Source organism: Penaeus monodon, chromosome 39 (assembly GCF_015228065.2).
Source record: "Penaeus monodon isolate SGIC_2016 chromosome 39, NSTDA_Pmon_1, whole genome shotgun sequence".
Taxonomy (NCBI): Eukaryota; Metazoa; Arthropoda; class Malacostraca; order Decapoda; family Penaeidae; genus Penaeus; species Penaeus monodon.
The window spans coordinates 191,173-200,120 of record NC_051424.1 but is presented as its reverse complement, the minus strand read 5'-3'; positions in this window follow the sequence as shown (position 1 = coordinate 200,120).

Sequence of the window (8,948 nt, the reverse complement as noted above, 5' to 3'; positions counted from 1 at the left end):
CCCGTCTGTTTGAACCCCTTGCACTCACTCTGTCTGGGCTCTTCACTCACTCTGGGCTGACCCCCTTGCACTCCCTCTGTCCCGACCTTGCACTCACTCTGTTTTGTTTGACTCTTTCCCCCTCACTCCCGTCTGACTCTTGCACTCCCTGTCTGACTCTTGCACTCCTCCTTTTCTGACTCTTGCACTCAAATTTTGTCTGTCTACTCTTGCACTCACTCTTCCCGGGCTTTGCCTTTACTTTCCCCCCCTCTGACTCTTGCACTCACTCTGTCCCGACTCTTGCCTCACTCTGGGCTGTCTGACTCCCTTTCACTCACTCTGGTCTGTCTGACTCCTTTCACTCAAATCTGTCTGACTCTTGGGACTCACTCTGTCTGCTCTTGCACTCCCCTCCCCGGGCTGTCTGACTTTGCACTCACTCTGTCCCTTTTGCCCCTTCACTCACTCTGTCTGACTTTTTGCACCACTCTGTCTACTCCTTTCACTCACTCTGGTTTTGTTTGACTCTTTTCCTCAAACCCCTTGGGCGTCCCCCGGGCCCTTGCCTTTCCCCCTGTCTGTCTGACTCTTTCACTCATCCCGTCTGACTCTTGCAAATCACCCCTGTCTGACTCTTGCACTCCCCTGTCCCGTTTGACTTTGCACTCAATCTGTCTGCTTTTTGCCCTCACTCCCTTCCCACTCTTGCAAATCACTCTGTCTGACTCTTGCACTCCCTCTGTCTGCCCCGGGCTCTTGCCCTCCCTCTGTCTGCTCTTTCACTCACCTGGGCCCGACTTTGCCCTCACTCGTCTGACTCTTCAATCACTCTGTCCCGTCTGACTTTTTGCACTCACTCTGTTCCCGACTCTTGCACCCCACCTGGGCCCGTCCCGCCCTTGCACCCCACTCTGTCTGACTCCCTTTCACTCACTCTGGTTTTGAAATCTTTTCACTCCTCTGTCCCGTCTGAACCCCTTGCACTCACTCTGTCTGACTCTTTCCCTCACTCCCGTCTGACTCTTTTCCCTCACTCCCGTCTGACTCTTTTCACTCACTCTGTCTGTCTGACCTTTTCACCCCACTCTGTCTGACTCTTGCCTCACTCTGTCTGTCCCGACTCCTTTTCACTCACTCTGTCTGACTCTTGCACTCACTCTTTTCTGTCCCGACCCTTGCACTCATCTGTCCCGTCTGACTCTTCCCTTTCAAATCTGTCCCGACTCTTGCCCCCACTCTTTTCTGAAATCTTGCCCCTCACTCTGTCTGACTCTTGCACTCACTCTGTCTGTCTGACTCTTGCACTCACTCTGTCTGACTCTTGCACTCACTCTGTCTCGCCCCTTCCTCACTCTTTTCCCGACCTTTTTGCACTCACTCTGTCTTCCCGATCTTGCACTCACTTGTCCCGACTCTTGCACCACTCCTGTCTGTCTTACCCCTTGCACTCACATCTGTCCCGTCTGACTTTTGCCTCACTTTTGTCTGTCTGATCTTGCACTCACTCGGGCTGTCCCTTACCCCTTGCACTCACTCTTCTGACTCTTTCACTCACTCGGTCTGTTTGAATCTTGCAACTCACTCTGTCTGACTCTTGCACTCACTCTGCCCTTTCCCCGACCCCCTTTTCACTCCCGTCTGACCTTGACCACTCTGTTTTGTCCCGACTCTTGCCCTCAAATCTGGGCTGAATCTTGGGCCCCACTCTGTCTGTTTTTACTCTTGCCTCACTCTGTCTGAAAATCTTTTCCCCTCAAATCTGTCTGTTTGACTCTTGACTCACTTCCCCGTCCCGAAATCTTGCCCCTCACTCTGTCCGTCCCGACTCTTGCACTCCTCTCTCTTTTCACTCACTTTTGTCTGACTCTTTTCCTCCTCTGTCGGGCTACTCTTGCCCCTCTTTCGACTCTTGCACTCACTTTTGTCTGTCTGACTCTTGCCAAATCACTCCCGTCTTTTCTGACCTTTCACTCACTCTGTCTGACTCTTGCAAAAAACACTCTTTTCACCTTTCACTCACTCTGGCTACCCTTGCACTCACTTTTTGTCTTGGGCTGACTCTTGCACTCACTCTGTCTGTCCCGAATCTTGCACTCACTCTGTTTTGTCTGACTCCCTTTCACTCATCTGTCTGCTGACTTTGGACCCCTCACTCTGTCTGACTCTTGCCCCACTCTGTCTGTTTGACTTTGCCCCTAAATCTGTCTGAAAACCCCTTTCACTCACTCTGTCTGTCTGACCTTGCACTAAATCTGTCTGACCCTTTCACTCACTCTTTCTGTCACTCTTCACTTTACTCTGTTGACTCTTTCACTCACTTTTGTCTGTTTTTACTCTTGCACTCACTCTGTCCCGACTCCTTTCACTCACTCTGTCTGTCTGCTCTTTCCCTCACCCCTGTCTACTCCCTTTCACTCACTCGGCTGTTTGACTTTGCAACCACTCTGTCTGACTCTTGAAATCACTCGGGCCCCTCTGAAATCTTGCACTCACTTTTTTTCTGACTCTTGCCCCTCACTTCCCGTCTTTCCGGGCTCTTTTCACTCCCCTGTCGCCTCTTTTCACTCACTCTGTCCGTCTGACTCTTGCACTCACTCTGTCTGACTCTTGCACCCACTCTGTCTGTTTGACTCTTGGCACTCACTCTGTCTGCTCTTGCCCCTCCCTCTGTCCCTTTTGACTCTTTCACTCACTCTGTCCCATCTTGCACTCATCTGGGCTGTCCCGAAAATCCTTTTCCCCTCACTCTGTCCGCCCCTTGGGACTCACCTGTCTGACTCCTTTTTCACTACTCCCGTCCCGTCTGACTCTTTCACTTTTACTCTGTCTGTCTGGACTCTTGCCTCACTCTGTCCCGCTCTTGCACTCACTCTGTCCCACTTTTTGCCTCACTTGTCCCGCTGCTCTTCACTCCCTTGTCTGACTTTGCACTCACTCTGTCCCTTTTCTTACTCCCTTTCCCCACTCGTCTGTCCCGACTCTTGCAAATCACTCTGTCTGTCCCGACCCCTTGCACCTCACTCTGTCTTACTCCCCCCGCAAATCCCCCCTGCTGACTCTTGCCCTTTCCCCTGTCTGTTTGCTCTTTGCACTCCTCTGCCCCACCCCTTGCACCACCTTTTCTGACTCTTTCACTTTACTCGTCCCCGTTTTCTCTTGCACTCACTCTGTCCCCGACTCTTCACTCACTCTGTCTGTCTGACCCCTTGCCTCCCCTGTCTGACTCCTTTCACTCACTCTGGGCTGTCCTGACTCTTGCACTCACTCTGTCTGTCTGACTCTTGCACTCACTCTGTCTGTCTGACTCTTGCAAATCACTCTGTTTTCGGGCCCCCTTTCACTCATTGTCTGTCCCGACTCTTGCACTCACTCTGTTCCCCCGTCTGACTCTTGGGACTCACTCTGTCTTTTTCTGACTCTTTTCAAATTTACTCTGTTGTTTGACTCGGGGACTCACTCTGTCCTTTTCTGAAATCTTGCCTCCTCTGTCTGTCTGACTCTTGCATCACTTCCCGTCCCGTCTGACCTTGCACTCACTCTGTCTGTCTGACTCTTGCACTCACTCTGTCTGACTCTTGCACTCCCCTCTGTTTCTGACTCTTGCACTCACTCTGTCTGTTTGACTCTTGCAAATCAACTTCCTGTCTGCTCTTTCACTCACTCTGTCTTCCCGCTCTTGCACTCACTCCCGTCCCGAAATCTTGCCTCCCTGTCTGTCTGACTCTTGCACTCACTCTGTCTGTCTGACTCTTTCACTCACTTTTGTCTTTTCGACCTTGCCCCTCACCTGTCGTCTGACTCTTGCACTCCCCTTTTGTCCCGTCTGACTCTTGCACTCCCTGTCGTCCCGAAATCTTTCACTCACTCTTTCCTGGGCTTACTTTGCACTCACTCGTCTGGGCCCCTTGCACTTTACTCTGTCTGACCTTGCACTCACTTTTGTTTTGTTGACTCTTGCAAATACTCGGGCTGTCTGAAATCTTGCCCCTCACTCTGTCTGCTGACTCCCTTTCCTCACTCCCGTCTTTCTGCTCTTGCACTCACTCGGGCTGGACTCTTGCACTCCAAATCGGGCTTTCCCCGACTCTTTCCCCTCACCCGTCTGTCTGAAATCTTGCCCTCACTCTGTCCCCGACTCTTGCCAAATACTCTGTCTGTCCCGGAAATCTTGCAAACCCCTCTGGCTGTCTGAAATCTTGCCCCTCACTCTTCGGGCTGACCCCTTGCAAATCACTCTGTCTGTCCCGACTCTTTGCACTCACTCGTCTGTCCCGGGCCCCCTTCATTTACTCTGTCTGTCCCCGACTCTTTTTCACTCCTCCCGTCCCCGTCCCGGGCTCTTGCACTCACTCGTCTGTCTGACCCCTTGGGACCACTCTGTCCCGTCCCGATCTTGCACTCACTCGGGCTGTCTTACTCTTGCACTCACTCTGTCCCGTCTGAAATCTTGCATCACTCTGGGCTTTTCCCGACTCTTGCACTCCTCTGTCTGTCTGACTCTTGCACTCCCCTCTGTCTGTCCCGACTCTTGCCTCACTCCTGTCTGACTTTGCACTCCTTTTGTCTAAATCTTTACTCACTCGTCCCCGTTTTTGCTCTTTTCACTTCCCCTCTGTCCCGTCCCGACCTTTTGCACTCACTCTGTCTGTCTGACTCTTGCACTCACTCTGTCTGTCTGACTCTTGCACTCACTCTGTCCCGTCCCGACCCCCTTTCACTCCCCCCCCCCTTTTGGGCCCGTCCCCGAAACCCTTTCACTCACTCTGGGCTGTCTGACTCTTGCAAATCACTCTGCTTTTTGGCCCTTTTCCCCACTTGGGGGTTTTGCACTCACCTGTCTGTCTGGGCCTTCAAATCACTCTGTTTGTCTGAAATCTTGCCTCACTCTGTCTGTCCCCGACTCTTGCAATCCCCTCTGTCTGTTTTGGCTTTGCACTACCTGTCTGTCCCGACTCTTTCACTCACTCTGTCTTTCTGGAAATTTTTGCACTTTACTTTTGTCTGTCTGACTCTTGCCCTCCAAATCTTTTCTGTCTGACTCTTTCAAATCACTCTGGGCTGTCCCGACTCTTGCACCTCACCTTTTGTCTGACTCCCTTTCCCCTACTCTGTCTGCTCCCCTTTTTACTCCCCCTGTCCGTCTGACTCTTGCACCACTCTGTCCTTTTCCCCCGCTCTTTCACTCACTCTGTCTTTTCCCCGAAATCTTTCACTCACTCTGTCCGTCTGACTCTTGCACTCACTCTGTCTGTCTGACTCTTGCACTCACTCTGTCTGTCTGACTCTTGCACTCACTCTGTCCCCGTCTGGGGCTCTTGCCTCACTCTGGGCCCGTCTGACTCTTGCACTCACTCTGTCCTGTCCCCGCTCTTTCCTTTACTCCCGTCTGTCCCGACCCCTTTCCCTCCTCCTGGGGGGGTCCTTGTCCCCGACTCTTGCACTCAAATCTGTCTGGACTCCTTTCACCCCCACTCTTTTTCTGACCCCTTTCCACTCTTCCTTTTGTCTGTATTTTCTTTTTTGCACTCCTCTGTCCTGTCTGACCCCTTGCACTCACTCTGTCTGTCTGACTTTTTTCACTCACCTTTTGTCTGTCCCGACTTTTGCCTCACTCTGTCTGTCTGAATTTTTTGCACTACTCTGTCTGTTTCCCCACTCGTCACCTTTCCCCCTGTCTGTCTGACTCTTGCAAACCCACTCTGTCTGTCTGACTCTTGGGACTCACTCGTCTGGACTCTTTTTTACTCACCTTTTGTCTGACCCCTTGCCCCTCACTCTGTCTGTCCCGACTCTTGCACTCACTCTGTCTTCTGACCCCTTGCACTCACTTCTGTTCCCGTCGAAATCTTTCACTCAATTTTGTCTGTCTGACTTTGCACTCACTCTGTCCCGTCTGACCCCTTGCACTCACTCTGTCTGGCCCGACTTTTTGCACTCACTCTGTCCCTTTTGACTCTTGAAATCACTCTGTCTGGGCTGACTCTTGGGCCCCACTCTGTCTTCCCACTCCTTGCACTCACTCTGGGCTGGCTGCCCCCTTGCACTCACTCTGTCTGTCTGACTCTTGCACTCACTCTGTCTGTCTGAAATCTTGACTCCCTCTGTCCCGTTTTGACCCCTTGCCCCCCACTCTGTCCCCTCTGACTCTTGCACTCACTCTGTCCTGACTCTTGCACTCACTCTGTCTGTCTGACTCTTGCACTCACTCTGTCTGTCCCGAAATCTTGCACTCCCCTTCCGTCTGACTCCTTTCCTCCCCTCGGTCGACTCTTTTTCCCTCACCTTTTGTCTGACTCTTTCCCACTCTGTCTGTCTGACTCTTCACTCCCCTCTGTCCCGACTCTTGCAAATCACTTTTGTCCCGTCCGACTCTTTTCACTCACTTTTTGTCCCGAAATCTTTTTCAACTCCCTCTGTCTGTCTGACTCTTTCACTCACTCTGTCTGACCTTTTTGCACCCTCTTTCTGTCTGACTCTTGGGACTCACTCCCCTTTGGTCTGACTCTTGCACTCACTTTCTGTCTACTCTTGCACTCACTCGCTGTTTTGCCTTGCACTCCTCCCGTCCTGACCTTGCACTCACTCTGTCTGACTCTTGCAATCACTCTGTCTGTCTGACTCTTCCTTTACTCTGCTGTCTGACTCTTGCCCTCACTTTTGGGGGGACTCTTCCCCCACTCTGTCTTCTGACTCTTGCCACTCACTCTGTCCCGGGCTCTTTTCCTCACTCCCGTCTGTCTGGCCTTTGCCTTCCCCTCCCTTTTGACTCCCTTTCACTCACTCTGTCTGTCTGACTCTTTTCCTTCCCCTCTGTTTTGACCTTGCACCACTCTGTCTTCTGACTCCTTTCAAATCACTCTGTCTGCTCTTGCCCCACTTGTCCCGTCTGAAATCTTGCACTCACTCTGTCTGCCTCCCTTGGGACTCCCCCTTTTGTCCCGTCTGACTCTTGCCTCCTCTTTTCTGACTCTTGCCCCTTTACTCGGGCTGTCTGACTCTTGCCCCTCAAATCGGGCTTTTCGGCCCCTTTGCACTCACCTTTTGTCTGACTCTTGCACTCACTCTGGCCCGACTCTTGCCCCCTCGCCTGTCTGACTCTTTTTCACTCAAATCTGTTTTGTCTGACTTTTGCACTCACTCTGTCTGCCCCTTTGCACTCAATCTGTCTGTCTGACCCTCTTGCAAATCACTCTGTCCCGACTCTTGCACTCACTCTGTCCTTTTTGACCTTGCACTCACCTTTTGTCTGACTCTTTCACCCCTCTGTCTGTTCCCGACTCTTTTCCTCCCCTCTGTCTGTTTTGGGCCCCTTGCACCACTCCCTTCCCTTTTGACTCTTTCACTCACTCTTCTGTTCTGACTCCCTTGGGCCCCCACTCTGGGCTGTCTGCTCTTGCCCACTCTGTCTGTCCCCGACCTTTTCACTCACTCTGTCTGTCTGACTCTTTCACTCACTCTCTCCCGTCTGACCCTTGCACTCCAAATCTGTCTGTCCCGACTCTTTTCACTCACTCTTTTCCTGTCTTACCCTTGCACTCCCTCCCGTCTGTCCCGACTCCCTTTCACTCACCTTTTGTCTGACTCTTGCCTCACTCTGTCTGTCTGACTTTGCCCCCGGCTGCTTTTGACCTCTTTCCCCCCTTTCCCTTTTCCCCTTAAACCCTTTCCCCCTCCCCCCCCCTTTTCCCGTCTCCCCTCCCTCCCCCTTTTTTCGCCTCCCCCCCCCCCCCTTCGTCTCTTCTCCCCACTCCTCTTATCGCCTCCCCCTCCCCCCCCTTCGTCTCTTCTCCCCACTCCCTCTTATCGCCTCCCCCTCCCCCCCCTTCGTCTCTTCTCCCCACTCCCTCTTACCCCCCTCCCCCCAGGTCGAGTTCGAGTTCATCAACCTGTACCGGTACTACATCGGGAACATCTTCCTGCCGAGCCTCCTGTTCGTCATCATCTGCTACACGACGCTCTACTTCGACCTGGCGGACTTCGAGGTCAGTGGGGCCCTCCGTTTGGCTGCCTGTCTGCCTGTCTCTTTGGTTTGGATTCTGCCTCTCGCTGTCTGTCTCTTTGGATCTCTATCTCTGTCTGTCTGGATGTCTGTCTGGCTGTTTGTCTGTCTGTCTGTCTCTGGTTTGGATTCTCTTTATGTCTGTCTGTCTGTTTGTATCACTGTCTGTCTGTCTGTCTCTCTATCATGGTTTTAGACTGTCTAGTAGACTGTCTATTGAAATAGCATTATCATTCATTAAATCACAAAGTCAATACATTTTGGTTGAGAAGTTATTTAATCCATAGACTCATGTCGACAACTTCTGTAGAAAAGTAATGGGCACATTAATTGACTTCAGCCACATAAAAGTGAAATATCTACGAAATGTCCTACATTACCCTGCACATGCATAAACTAAAATTGTTAAAAGTACAGTACAAATGCAACTCTGATACTTGCGCACTTATTCATGAAAGCATTCAAAGCCATTATCCAGAGTGGCTCCGAACCCTTCCAGCCGCAGGCAACACAACCTGCGCTCGAGCAGGTCAGGTAAACTTTACACATGGCAGCAGATCACGTGCAGAATAGAGGCAGGACAAATACAAACACGTGAGCCCATGATCTACAACCAACCACCATACAGTATCAGAAATATTCAGAACATGAATACATAAAGAATATTAAAAAATATTAAAGGAACCTCTGTACAATTTCCTTTCATATCAAAAGAACAACCATTGTAACAAATGGAATGAAGTAATCTGAACTGAATTGAATTAAACTCTCTCTCTCTCTCTCTCTCTCTCCTCTCTCTCTCTCTCTCTCTCTCTCTCTTCTCTCTGTCTCTCTTCTCTCTCTCTCTTCTCTTTCTCTCTCTCTCTCTTTTCCTCCCCTCCCGTCTCTTCCCCCCTCTTTATCCTCTCTCTCCTCTCCCCTCTCTCCCTCTTCTCCTTCCCTCCCCTCTCTCCCTCTCTCCTCTCCT